The sequence below is a fragment of the Cervus canadensis genome, chromosome 1 (assembly GCF_019320065.1).
Source record: "Cervus canadensis isolate Bull #8, Minnesota chromosome 1, ASM1932006v1, whole genome shotgun sequence".
Taxonomy (NCBI): domain Eukaryota; kingdom Metazoa; phylum Chordata; class Mammalia; order Artiodactyla; family Cervidae; genus Cervus; species Cervus canadensis.
Genome location: NC_057386.1, coordinates 8,700,903 through 8,714,950, shown reverse-complemented (window position 1 = coordinate 8,714,950; position 14,048 = coordinate 8,700,903). Strand labels below are relative to the sequence as shown.

Sequence of the window (14,048 nt, the reverse complement as noted above, 5' to 3'; positions counted from 1 at the left end):
TCCCCCTAGAGAGAGAACCTGTACCCATTAGCAGTCACTCCCTATCCCCTCTGCGTGCCCCCACTCCCAGCCTTTGCACACTTGTGCCTGTTTTCTTTCTCTACTGAGGTGCCTGTTCGAGCACTTCATATAAATGGAGCTGTACGCGGTGTGACCTTTAGTATCTGGCTCCTTTCACTCTGCGTAATACAGCCTGTTCGTCTTACAGATGGGAAGGCTGAGCCCAGCCAGGCGGAGGGCCCTGTCCCAGCCCACGCGGCATATTGCAGGGAAGAAGCAGACCTTCCCAGGACGAGAAGACACGGAGGCGGGATCGGCAGCCAGGAGGTGGAAATGAAGCAGAGTGGGTGGCATGTCATCTAGAGCAGGACGCTTGCTGACAAAGCCCATGCAGCAGCTGGATATGAAATATCTCCTTCAAGGAGCATTGATCGGGCGTCTTCTGGATGCTCAGCCCCTTTCTCGGAGCTTACAGCCTGGCTGGTCCCAAGCACAGTCTTTGGTGGAAGACAGGTATGAGTCCAGAAGCCCCTTTCCTGCTTGTCAGCCCTGGATCCTAGACATGCCCAAAGCTGACCCCCTCACCAACAAGTGGCTGAGCCCCCAGGGCCTGCATTACGGGTCGTGGCTGGGGTTAAATGCAGGAATGTAGCAAAGTTGATAAATGTCAGCCATCAGTACTGTTTTCTCTTCACATTGTCATTACACAAGAAGGAAGCTGCTTCCTTTGGGTGTCTCCATCTCAGCGGTGACCACAGCCACCCAGGAGAGCCAGGTACCTGCTCGAATAGGTGAGGTGCGCACCCCCCCCCCCACCCAGCTTTGGAGAAAGTGGAGGTGGAGGGGCTTCCAGTCTTGGAGGCCGGGGTGGAGGGTGTGGTGGGGAAGGTGTGCTTGTCACCAGGCCCAAGAAGGGACAGAGGAAGGCCAGGCTGGGCTCATTTGTGTCCCTGACACCCTGGTCTCCCTGGGCAGTCCCTGTAAGCCACCCCGGAATACCTGCTTCCATCACCTCTGCTCCTGGCAGAAGAGTCTGGAGCACCCATTTTCCTCTGGAGAGATGGTCCTCTGATACTCAAGGACCCCATCTCCATGACAATTACAGGTTAAAAATGTCTCTCTCTGCTCCAGGCCTGCGTGCATGTAAATCATACCAGCAACTGTGCAGCCAGCGCCCGCCGCCTCCCAGAGCTCCCAGCGTGCCGGCTGCTTTATCTCAGCGGTGCAGAGAGAGGGGAGCCTGTCTTTCTGTTTGGAGGAGCTAGGATCGCCTAATTTTATTTATTTTTAATCAACCATTGCAGCGTGTTCTCTCTAGTTAGAGGCAGAGCTGGAGAGCAGTGCAGGCACATTATTGATATTCGGCTTTTATTTACCCAGGGAGTTCTGGGGAGACGTAGCATCTCGTTGGCAGAGACACCGGTGGCACGGCTCCATCACCCAGAGCCCTGAATGAACTCCACACAGACAATGCAAGGGCAGGGCAGGGCAGGAAGGCCCCTCTGCCAGCAGGGCCAGCTGCCTCCTCCAGCACCATGGTGGGAAAAACACCAGCCCGGCTAACTGCCTCCAGGCTGCTAGGAGATGACGGGAGCCCTTGAAGGCGGGCGGGCCAACCTCCCTGACACGTCAATCTCCTCTGCACAGCTTCTCCTGGACGCCCAGCTTGTGTCTCTGTCCCCACCAAACATGCACGGACGTCGCCTCCCTCCCCAAGGCCTGGCATTGCGCTGCTGTTCCTGGCTGCAGGATGCTTGGCAGGAAGACTGGCTGTCCCTTCTTAGCGTGGGCTACGTGTATCCAGGGCCCACTCCCATCACCAGGCCCAGCTTCCAGCAGGTTCTGGGGGCTTCACCTGTCCCCCTGCCTACCTCTGTCCAGCCCTTTGGGTTCAGCCTCCTGTCTAGAACCCTGGATGCCACGGCTTCTTGGAGAACCTTTGTCTTCCTAATTTTCCAGGGAGGCCTAGGCTGATGGTTTCAGGACCCGGTCAGTGAAGATGGTTTGTGATTTTTCACACTGCAGATCCAAGCAGCCTGAAGGCCCTGCAGCCATCATTCCCTGCAGCGGGGAGGAGGAGTCAGAAGAATTTGAATTCACTGTGGTCCTGCTGGAGTGGAGGGAGAAGTGGCTGGTTTGAGCCCAAATGGAGATAAGCCTGTCTTTTCCATCCTTCTGCTTAGGAGAGAGGCCTGAGTGCCCAGCAAATGACAAGATCCAATATTCATTAGTGACTCCTGAAAGCTATAGAGAGAGGACTCATGGTTGGTGGGGGGGCGGGTTGGGGGGGTGCCACCTCCACCCACCCCAGCCATTATTTACATAATAACCTGACCCTCAGGTTACCTTTCATTAACAAACACATGCGAAAACAGAGAAGCAGCTGGCGACATCTCATAAATATATATTGTTAACCCCGGTGTAGACGGCTTACTTTCACTTACTCAGAAAAAGAGGAAGCCCCCTGCTTTGCATAGCCATTAGGGGAGGGGGGCCGGTGGAGGCGGCGGCCGCCTCCAGACTGTGCACTCACCCGAGAGGATGCTCTCTGCCTTTGAGGGCCGAGTTCAACCTTCAATTAGCTCACTTGCCTGTGTTCTGGGCTTTCTGCTCCTCACTCTCGCTGGGCTGGGCGTCTGGAGGTCTGGGAGCCAGGGATGGGGCATTTCAGGCCAATTTGTTAAGTGCTTGCTGGCAGGATCACCCTCCCTCCCCAGGCCCTGGACTCAGAGAGAGAACTGAGGATGCTCACACGCGGTTCTGAAATGACACGCTACAGCTCTCCAGGAATAAGGGCGAAGGGCCACACGGGTCCCATCTGTCTTCTTACTCCTCACATTTTGTCTTCTTCTCTCTGGGGCCCTTGCTCAGTAGGGCAAGGAGAGATCCTGGGGAATTCTGCCCGTTCTGAGCCACAGAGGTCCCTGAGTGATGTGGGGCAGGGCACGTGGTCTCTGATTGCCCATCTGCCCGGACTTGGCGATGTCCCACACAGTGGGGTGGGGGGGCACATGGATGATGAGGCCTGAGACTGGTCTGGAGCGAGTGAAATTCTGGGAGGACAGAGCTAAGGAAGGGCTGGTGCCAAAGCTGGGGAGCACTGGGCCTCTCTCTGCCCTTCCAGCCTCAGAGCTCCTCTCCTTGCAAAGTGTGAATTCACTCACATGCTCCTGGGTAGCCTCCTACAGGCTCAGGGCTGAAGTGTGGCCACAGGGAGACATTGAGGTCCTGATGGAAAGGCCCTCTGGGGCTGGAGGGAGCCCCCTAAGGAGGGCTGGTCCTAGACACCCAGATCCCCCACTCGCCAGCACCCACTCATTTCTTGGCTGGCCACACTTGGAGTGGCTGTATTGACCATAGTCACAGATTGACATCCAAGGCCCAAGGACCAATTTCTTCATTTATAATAAGGAGGAGGGTTGGGTAGACTGTTCTGCTGGAGCCAGCCGACCTGGGCTCTTTCCCTGTAGGCCAACTCCATGACCAGTTGGCTAGAATGAATGGCTAACATGAATTAAGCACCACCATAGGCCATGCATATTAGTTATCTACTGCTGTGTAACAGATTATCTCAAACCTTAGTGGCTTTAAATAAAAAATATTTACCATCTCACACAGTTTCTGGGGGGTCAGGAATCTGACAGCAGATTAGCTGAGTGGTCCTGGTCCAGGATTTTTCAGGAGGACGTGGTCCAGCTGCCAGCCAAGGCTGCATCAGCGAAAGCTTTAACGGGGGCAGAAGGAGCTGCTCCTAAGAGCACAAGGCTGTTGGCTGGAGACCTTGCTTCCCACTATGTGGATCTCTCTAGAGGGCTGCTTGAGAGCCCTAACAACATGGCAGCCAGCTCCCCCAGTGGGAGTGATTTAAGATGAGGACAAAGAGGAAGCCACAATCCTTTTATGATAAGGTTTTGCAAGTGACCCACTGTTACCTCTTCCATACCGTATTCATTGGAAGGGAGACACTAGGGAATTCCCTGGTGGTCCAGTGCTTAGGACTTGGCGTTCTCCCTGCCAGGGACCCAGATTAGATCCCTGGTTGGGGAACTAAGATCCCACAAGCCATGCAGGCAGCCAGGAAAAAAAAAAAAAAAAACCAACAAAAACCAAAACCAAAGTAAGTCACTAAGTTCAAGCCACAGTCAAGAAGAGAGAAATTAAACCCTACTTCTTGATGCGAGGGGTATCAAAGAATCTGAGGACATATTTTTAAACCACCATGGCAGGCATAATGTTAGGTGTTCAGTATGTGTTATCTCATTTAGTCCTCATAATCATGATTGTTAATCCCATTTTACAGGGGAGAAAACTGTAGCTTAGAGAGGATTCAAAATGAGTCAAACTCACATAGCTGGTTACCTACAGAACAGGAATTTGGAATCAGATATCATGAACCAGTGCTGCCAATAGAACTTTCTGCAGTGATGGAATTGTTCTATATCTGTGCTGGATGGTAGCCACTAGCCATGTGTGATTATTGAACACTTGAAATGCAGCTAAGCTCCATGTCTTCCAGCCAAAGACCACCAGAATACACTTGCAGCTGAATAAGTTGGATTTATTACTTGCTGCAGAGAGAGACCACACATCCTGAGGGATCATGGGGTGACTCATGGACTCATGGGGTGACTCAGCATGGGATGTCAGGAAAAATCTATTATAGAATCCGTCTTTGCTTGGGTGATTTGGGAGGTCTAAGGAATCATGATGGTGACTGCAGCCTTGAAATTAAAAGATACTTGCTCCCTGGAAGAAAAGATATGAGCAACCTAGACAGCATATTAAAAAGCAGAGACATACTTTGCCAACAAAGTTCTGCTTAGTCAAAGCTATGATTTTTCCAGTTGTCAAGGTATGGACGTGAGAATTGCACTATTTTTTTAATATAAATTTATTTATTTTAATTGGAGGCTAATTACTTTACAATATTGTGACAGTTGCACTATAAAGAAAGCTGAGCACCGAAGAATTGATGCTTTTGAACTGGTGTTGGAGAAGACTCTTGAGAGTCCCTTGGACAGCAGGGAGATCCAACCAGCCAATCCTAAAGGAAATCAGTTCTGAATATTCATTGGAAGGACTGATGCTGCAGCTGAAACTCTAATACTTTGGCTACCTGATGCAAAGAACTGACCCTGGAAAAGACCCTGATGCTAGGAAAGATTGAAGGCAGGAGAAGGGAATGACAGAGGATGAAATGGTTGGATGGCATCACTGACTTGATGGACATGAGTTTGAGTAAACTCTGGGAGTTGGTGATGGACAGGGAGGCCTGGCGTGCTGCAGTCCATGGGGTTGCAAAGAGTTGGACACGACTGAGCGGCTGAACTGATCTAACCTGAAGGAATCATCTGATTCTCATGACTCACTGGAAGTCCTCTCATTTCACAAACCAAGGCTCCAAATGGTGACTTGATTTGCCTCTGACCTGAACGACTGCTCTTCTCTGGCATGCATGGACCCTGGTCTAGGGGGGAGAAAGGACCTTGCCCTTGAGTTGCTTACAGCCACTCAATTCAGGGAATACTCTTTGGGCCAAGGCAACTCCTGTCCAGTGCCACTCAGAGGCAGGTGGAGGTGTGGCCTGCCCTGGCTCTGGGTGAGTCTCAGACTCTGGCGCTATTCCAAGCCCTCCCAGGAAAGGAGAGGGTGTGGCTGCAAGATGCCCGCGGCATCCGTTGGCTCCGTGGGCTACTCTGGGGCTTGGAAGCTGCGTGTCCGAATTTGAATCCTAATGATGTTTCTGTGCCGGGGGCTGACATGAACAGTGCCTGCCACCACCTGTGCCCACACGGCACTCCCCATGCCATCAAGGGGACTCGGGATTTGACACTAATCCCCCCAAAGCCTTTTGAGCTATTCACTCAGTATTTCCAAGCCAATTACGGGGCTCAGAGTTTGCAAAGAGGGTTGACATTTGGGCTTTCCGGCAGGGACACCCTCAGTACCCATCTGAGAATGTGGTAATTTAGCAAAGAGAGAAAGCATATAATTTTTTTTTTTTAGCTTGTGGGGAGGCTGGAGGCAATCGGAAATATCCCTTGAGCAGAGTCAGAGTCTCTGGTTCAAAACAGGTAGTGTGCTCCCCACCGTAATCGAACTTCAGGGTCCCTTCGATTTGAAGCGGGACAGGTGGAGGAGGTTGGAACCTTCACCAGTGTGGGTAGGCTGTTCCCTCCTGGGAGCCAGCCCAAAGCCTCGCTTTAACTGGGATGGACTGGGGGTAGATGTCCCATTTGGGCCACTGTGTCCCAGGAGCCACAAGTGATTCACAGCTCTGAGGTGATCCACAGGTCAGAGTGGCTGGAGGGGATAGAGACCTGTTCCTTCTGGGGGCCTGATGCCCAGGTCACTTTCTGTTCTGGTCTGCTTTCTGGGCGTGTCCCCATCTCCCCTGTTGGGACCTCTCCCAGCTTCCCAAGATGGGCAAGACCAAACTGGGACTAACAGGTCCTGAATTCTTTACCTATGTTCCCAGGTGGAAACTCTAGGACCTGGTGTCCCAACACAGCCCCTACTTCACTGCTCTAAAACCCTCCTCCTGGGGAAGGAAGACAGTCCAAAATCTGTGGTCAAAGAGGGGAGACCCCTCTCTCTGTGGCCTCACCTCTCTTCTCTGTCTCTCCCCTGGGGGCCTCTGCAGGGCACTGGGGGTGAGGTTGTAATGTAGCCTTACTCTGGAGGCCCTGTTCACATCAGCTTGGGTGAACAGAGAAGCCTGTTTACCAGTCAGGAGCGTTTAAGTCCCAGCTCTGTTACCTAGAGAAGCAGATGCACCCACAGGCCTTTCCTGGCTCCAGCTCCAGCTCATCTCCTGTCATTTCTACCCTGTTGCTTCCATGCAGATGTGCCTGGCAGGTGGGTTATGCCCCAGGGTGGGGAGAAGCGATGTACAGGAGTGAGGTGGCATGCTGGTCAATGCCCAACAACTGGCTCTCTGGAAACACACAAGCCTTGGGGGTGGGGATGTCTGCCAATTTCTGTGGTGTAATTACTCCCACCTCGGCCCATTGCAAACTGTCATCATGATGTCATTAAACATGGAATTGGAGAGAGACATGCGGAATTGGCGCTTCCAAGTCTGTGTGAGTGGCTCCAGCACATTGATGGGTAGAAGGATATATGGTCCCGAAACCCTGTTCTAGAACTACCCACGAACCCACACCTTCTCCAGGAGCCCCCGGCCTGGTGCACAGAAGGTCTTTTTTCCACCTCCTGGTGTCTTCTGGGCAAAGCCGCTCCGGGTCCATCAGTCACAGGGGCCTGAGCAGGGGCTGGGGGCAAAGGTGAACCCAGGATGGGAACAGAGTCGATGTGGCCAGGCCATCCTGAGGCATCGCCAGCCCTCTGCACAGATCCCCTGTTGGAAGGAAGCATGAGATTTCTAGAAGTGTCCCTAAAAGAAAAGGGTAGGGGAGCTGGGAATTGTCCTACCTGAGGATCAATAAGGCTTAATGAGAAAGCAGATTTCAAAGCAGGAAAGGACGCACTGCTAATCCTGGCCGAGGCAATTAGCCAGAAAGCCGCTCTGATGAGGGAATCTGGTTTCTCTTCTTATTCCCGAATCCCCTGGCTTTAGGGAACCTCAAAGCATAGGAGGCAAAGGAAAATGAAAATAAACCCCGTCTCTTTCAATAAAGCACAAAGGCCTTGCCTCTGTTGGCAGGAGCCGGGCCTTCGTTTCCCAGACGGCAGATGCTGGCATGAGGTCCGGGGAGGCCGAGGGGGCCAGGAGGGAGGGGGGCCTGGCCTCACACCCCAGGCATCGAAGCGGGAACAAGGACCCTTGATAAACACCCTCACCACTCTGAGCGATCCGACCTGGAGGATGCCATCATGTATTTTTAATCTGCCTCCTCCTCGCTGAATAATGAGAGGCAAATCGTAAGGTTTGACTGGCATTTACAAGGAGGCTGTGAGGAGGCTTGAGTGGCAGAAGATGAGCCGGAGGGCTCATCACGGTTAAACTCCTGGCTCCTGCCTCCCTCCCCTTCCCAGGGAGGCTCTCTGCACCTCCAGCCAGCAGGCCCACCTTTCCAGACACGGTCTGGCCCAGTCCTTTCTCCAAGGGACTCCACGAAAAGGCACATTTGTCTCCAAGAGACAAAAGCTCCAGGTTCTGACCGGAACCAGCTGGCGGTAGAGGATGGGGTGGGGTAAAGCGAACTGGACACAGGGTGGGGGTGGACAGCGGGCCTCTGTCAAGATCCATGATGTAAATACCCTCACTGCCAACGTGATACCACTGAGCACGGGCAGGGAAGTGCAGAGTCAGCTCTCGAGAGGTCTAATCATGCAGGTGGGGGGGCTGGAATGATTAAATTCTCTATGGAGGGAAGGTAAGGACAGAGAAAGTGGGGAAGGGGCTTTGCTGGCTGGGGGCAGAGAGATGCCTAGAAGCTAAGGGGAGGGAGGGGATCTTTAGAAGGAGCATCAGGGTTGACTGCATAGTAACTGTGAGGCCCTGGGCAGGTAACGTGACCTTTGGGAGCTGTCTGGTACCTGGAGACAAGAGCGATCATCTGTTTCCCACAAAGCTGTTGGGAGGGTCTTTGTTTACGTGGGGGCCTGGGACCACCCTGGATAGTCTATGCTGACAGTGTGGTTTACGGAGGTGTTCTCGGGCCAACGCTCTATCAGTTTGACCTCTTGGGGGGATGTAGACAAAGGTCAATCATGTGCATGGTCAGTGAGGTCTATGTGGTCAGTTCCCAGTGAATCCTCTGGACCCAAGGGCTCAGGTGAGCATCCCCACTTGGTGAGTGCTGTTGAACATGGTTCTGAAAGGATTGGAGGCCGTCCACAGGACTCCACTAGGAGAGGAATCTGGACACTCAGGCCTGGTCTCACCTGGATGCTGCCCTGGGCACCTCTTTCCATTGCTGACGTTTATCTGCGTCCTCTCCCTGGGATGGACTGTGCTCATGGGAATCCAATGGCTTTGCTGAGTTCTATGAGATTTTCTAGCGAATTCTTGGACCTGAAGATAGCCTTGGGGACTCAGGAATGCATGCCTGCCCACATAGAAGACGTAAGCTGGGGCCAGGCCATTCCAGCCCCTTCCTCATTGGTAAGCAAAGTGTTCCTTTTTTCCTTTTTCCAGAAGATGCGTCAGATCCTTGGAGCACGAACACAATGTGCATCTGCATCCACGTGGTTTTGGGGATCCAGGATAGTCACCAGCAGGCACAACCACTGTTCCATCCCCACTACACCTTCTGGGATGGAGGGAGGCCCCACTGCCTGGTGGTCACCCTCTCTTCCACAGTGAGGAACGTGACACCCCAGGTCAGCCGTGCAGGAAAGTGGACCCCATGCAAAGCTTGAGCCTGAGTCTGAAGCAAAGAAGACTTAGAGGCAGTGGCCCAGGGGGTCAGATGAGAGCAAGCGGCAGGTCTGCCCTGTGGGTGGCAGCAAAACAGGGCAGCAGGGAATGGGAGGGTGAGGAGGGGTGCCTGGAGTGACCCTGAGAGACAGGACTTCACAGGGTCACATAGGCCTCCTGCATCTGAATGGCTCACAGTTATAGGCTTAAAAGGATCAGAATGCTATGAAACACATTTAACACACTCAGCAGAGACCAATTCAGTCTTGGTTGATTTGCACGGTGTTTTAAAATCATGCTAGCCCCCCGATGGACGTCTATATGAGCCCCCAAAGAGCCAGGCTCCAGTCCCGCTGTGTGGGTGCCTCGTTATCTCCAGTTCAGGAGAACAGACACTTTCCCGTGTGAGCAAGGAGCTCCCTCCGGAACACTGGATTTTCCAGGTGCTGTGCCTGCAATTTGGGGGCTTCTCAACCTGGAGGACGGCCAAGCTTTGGCCTCGTGTGGTTAGAGCATCAGCATCAGCTTCAGAAGGGGGGTGCACGTGGCTGTGCAGTCACGGTAGCCCATGACAACGGATCTCTTTCTTGACCTGAAGTTCTTTATTAACGAGGAAGCCCAGAGTACCATAGAATGTTATATTTCTGAGATTTAAAAGCACATTTGGCGGTAAAATTTGGCGTGCCTGTTCATAGATTTTGGAGCCTGAGGGAAGCTTAGAAGTGATTTTGTCTGGTATCTTCATGCCACAGCCAAGGAAACAGAGGACTAAGAGGTGATGCAGTCCCCTCGAGGCTCTGTGGCCGTTTAGAAGCCAGGACCAGTCTTACTGTTCAGCCTTCCATCCATTGGCAGAAACAGAAGAAGACTTTGTTAAAGCAATCAAACGTAAGAGCTGCCATGTGCAAAGTTCTTGGTGTGGGCAGGGCACAGGGCTGACTTTTTATACTTATTACTCCATTTAATCTTTGCAACACTTCATCAGGAGTATTTTGTTTCCATCCCAGCTGGATGGACTCTAACTCAAGTATGACATGACTTGTGCCAACTTATTGTCAGACTCCACAAATGAAGGACTGAGTCCTTCACAAGGCTTCTCCCATGTCAGAGGCCAGCCAGGGGTCCCCAGGCCACCCTCATTGCTGACCAGATGGCTTTTTCTTATGACCGCCTCAGGTTTGGCAATTCTCTAACATGACACATAGAACTCAGGACAGTGCTATATTTTTTTGTTACAGTTTTATTGTAAAGGCTACTACTCACAGGGCAAGACCTGGGAGAGCACTGGATACACAACTTCCCAGCCCTCTCTCTGTGGAATCAGGCGGCATCGTCCTCCTGGTGTGGCCTTGTGTTCACCAACCAGGAAGCACCAGTAGCTTCAAAACTCATTTTACAAAGCTGCAGTGATCAAAACAGCACGTTGACATAAAGACAGACATTGAGACCAATAGAATAGAGCAGAGACCCTAGAAATAGACACACACACACACAAAGATCTTGACAAGGTTGTCAAGGCCAGGGACAGTTCTAACAACACATACAAAAATTAACTCAAAATGGATCGGAGATCCAAAAGTTAAGTTAAACCTATAAAATCCTTACAAGAAAACATAGGGTTAAAACTCTGTGGCATTGAATTTGGCAATGATTTCTTATGATGCCAGAGGCATGGACAGCAAAAGGAGAAATAGACAAGTTGGACTTCTGAACTTCATGAAAATTGAAAGCGCTGGGGTATCAAAAGATGCTATTGACAGAATCAAAAAGTACAGAATGGAAGAAAATTTTTGCAAACCATGTATCTGATAAGGGATTAATATCTAGAATAAATAAAAGCTTGGAGTCCAGAGTTTTTATTGGGTTTCATTACACGCATGTGGCTGATTACATCACTGACTGCAAGGATGAACTCAATCTCCAGCATCCCCTCCCTCGGAAAAGGGAGGGGTCCAAAGTTCCAACCCTCTAATTCTGTGCTTGATCTTTCTGGTGACCAGTCCCCATCCTGAAGCCATCTAGAACTTGCTGGGGGTCATCTCACTAGCAATAGAGACTCTTCTTTCACTCAGAAAATTTTAAGAGTTTTTGAAGTTCTGTGCCGGGAACGGGGGACAAAGACCAAGACAAAGTCTTCATTATACCACAGAGGGCTTATCATGGTCACTTGCCAAGGGTCGGCTGAGGTGGAGAGAGTAACTTGCTCCAAGTCCAGCAGCTGGTCAGTGGCAGCCATGGAACCAGAGCTCATGGTTTGGGCTTACTTTTTTTTAATATGCGTTTTATTTATTTATCTGTCTGCTTTAAGTCTAAGTTGCCACGTGACTCTTCCATCTTTAGTGGTGGCATGTGTGATCTATTAATAGTTCCCTGACCAGGGATCAAACCTGGACCACCTTCACTGGGAGTGCTGAGTCTTAGCCACTGGATCACCAGGGAAGTCCCTCTGGGCTTACCCTTAAAGTGACCAGTTCCCACCACATAAGGACTCACAGGGCTTCTTCAATGGCTCAGCAGGTAAAGAATCCAACTGCAATGCAGAAGAGGGTTTGGTCTCTAGGTCAGGAAGATCCCCTGGAGGAGGGCATGGCAAACCACTCTAGTATTCTTGCTAGAAAGATCCCATGGACAGAGTAGCCTGGCAGGCTATGGTCCGTGGGGTCCCAAAGAGTCAGACAAGACTGAAGTGACTGAGCTTAGGGCATCAAGGACTCACAGAAGGAGAGAACTGAGCAAGCTTTCCCCAGGGCCAGTGCAGATCAAATGTGGAGAGAAGAAATCATGTTCAGTCAAAGAGGAGATGTGTTGTAAAGCCTCGAGAAGAGCTTCTGGCTCCAAGGACTCAAAACCACGTTCTGGGGTCCAGAGAGAGAACACAGTTTTTCAGGACTGGATTCTTACAACATAGTTATTCATGTATCTAAGGACTGGGTGCAGTGATGTTGGGTTGATTCCTTCTTCAGGGTCCTTTTGACTCTGGAAAGAGAGTAAACTTGGGAGAGTAAACCAGATCCTGGGATAACATCTCTCAATACTATATTTTGACTGTGTTGTGTCTACTGGGGTCTATTCCCCTAGGGAGGCTGAGGGCCATGCTGTTCAATGGAAATGGAATTTGAGCCACTTTTAAGTCATTTTCCACTTTCTAGTAGATATGGTGAAAAGAAACAAGTAAAATGAAATATATTGGTGTATTTTACTTAACCCAGTGTATTCTATATATTATCATGTCAATATTTAATTGCCATAAAAACAGATAATGAAATATTTTCAATCCTCGATTCATACCGGGTCTTCTAAATCCAGTGTGTATTCTGCACACATAGCACATAACATGGCACATAACTAGCCGCTTGTCACATGTTCCTTGTGAGTATCATACTGGATCGCTCCTGCCTATAGCCTCCATCCTGTTCTTGAAAGGGACCAGTTGTGATAAAAGGTTAGAAACTCTGCTTAGGTCTCCACCATATTGTATAGATCCCTGTTTCCATCTGCAAATAGGGGAAAGCCACTTCAGCTCTGTATATGAACCATGTCTTTTATTGACTCGATTTCTGATGCTTTGACATCTGGGTCTTTGCTGTTATTGGAGAGACATCCTTCCAGGGTTAGCCCCGATTCCTAGAGATTGCAAACAACTCATCTGAATGTGGTTTTTATATACAAACAAACTAATCCAGAATCCACACTGCCACCCACCTCCTCTACAGGGCGCTCACCCTCTGGGCTCCTAACAACCTGCCCTAATCACCCCAGGGCCAGGGACCAGACAACCAGGGGAAGCCCCTAAAATTACTCAAGCTATCCAACCATAAGCTTGCCCACCCTGCCTTGCCCATACCTTCCCACAGAAACCACCACCCAGACTCTTACCCACATTTCTCCTCGTTGCCTCTGGTGCTTCGCTGTGTGGCCCTGCAAGGCCTGGTGTGGTTCCCCACTCCCCTTGGGAACCATGAGTCACAAACTATCTTTTCAATGGCCATTTTCTCCTGATCTGTTGGCCTCACTTAGTCTCAGCTCTTCTGTTACTATCCTGCATGTTAGAGTGCTCTGGCTTCAGCTTTGTAGATGGGGGTGGCGGTCGGGGAGCCCTGCAGGTGCTTTTGCATGAGCCATTAACTTAACTAATGACAAACTTTGCTCATCAACAGAGACTGTCCTTGAGCCACCTGTGCAGACCTTGGGTGAGTCCAGAGAGGAATTATTCCCTGGATCTGGGTCACCCATGCTGTCCAGAGCCCGGGGAGAGCAGAGGATGATGCTGGCCTCAGCAAAGAACAGCCTGTATTCAGGGAAGGGAGGCCACCTGGGTCAGAGGCCGCTGACATCACAGGCTAAATGGATGTTCAGAGAGAGACCCCATGACAACTGAGTTCCAAGAGGCTTCCCAGAAGTTGTCTGACCTCGCAGAAAAATCAATGCACCTCTTGTTTTTGTCTCTTGAAATATTTCATCAGTGATAATTCTTCCCCAGGTGACAACATACTTTATGACAAAGCGCGCAGCAGGCTGCTGGGCCCCGGGTGGCTTCAGACACAGCCTGACATCCTTCCCTGTCATTATTGATGAGCCTCACCTGCACGGGGTTGGGAAGCGGCGGCTTCCTCCCGGTCCCGCTAGGGAGCCTGGGAGGGAACCCAGATGCCACAAACCCATCCGCTTCTGGAGAAGGTCCCGGTGGTGGTGAGAAGGCTGCCATCCTAGGATGTCAAAGCTG

The 14,048-nt window shown here is 51.1% G+C and overlaps 1 long non-coding RNA gene across 3 annotated transcripts; it reads left to right on the top strand.

Annotated features, from left to right (window-relative positions):
• The first annotated feature begins 263 nt into the window (after positions 1 to 263).
• LOC122442270 lies at positions 264 to 2,355 on the top strand. Of its 3 annotated transcripts, none has more exons than XR_006269630.1 (3): positions 264 to 513; positions 715 to 791; positions 2,026 to 2,355. It is a non-coding gene; the product is annotated as an uncharacterized LOC122442270 (long non-coding RNA). The 3 variants fall into 3 exon arrangements; XR_006269624.1 differs by having other exon boundaries at positions 712 to 791; XR_006269625.1 differs by having other exon boundaries at positions 712 to 791; positions 1,960 to 2,355.
• Positions 2,356 to 14,048: the final 11,693 nt, after the last annotated feature.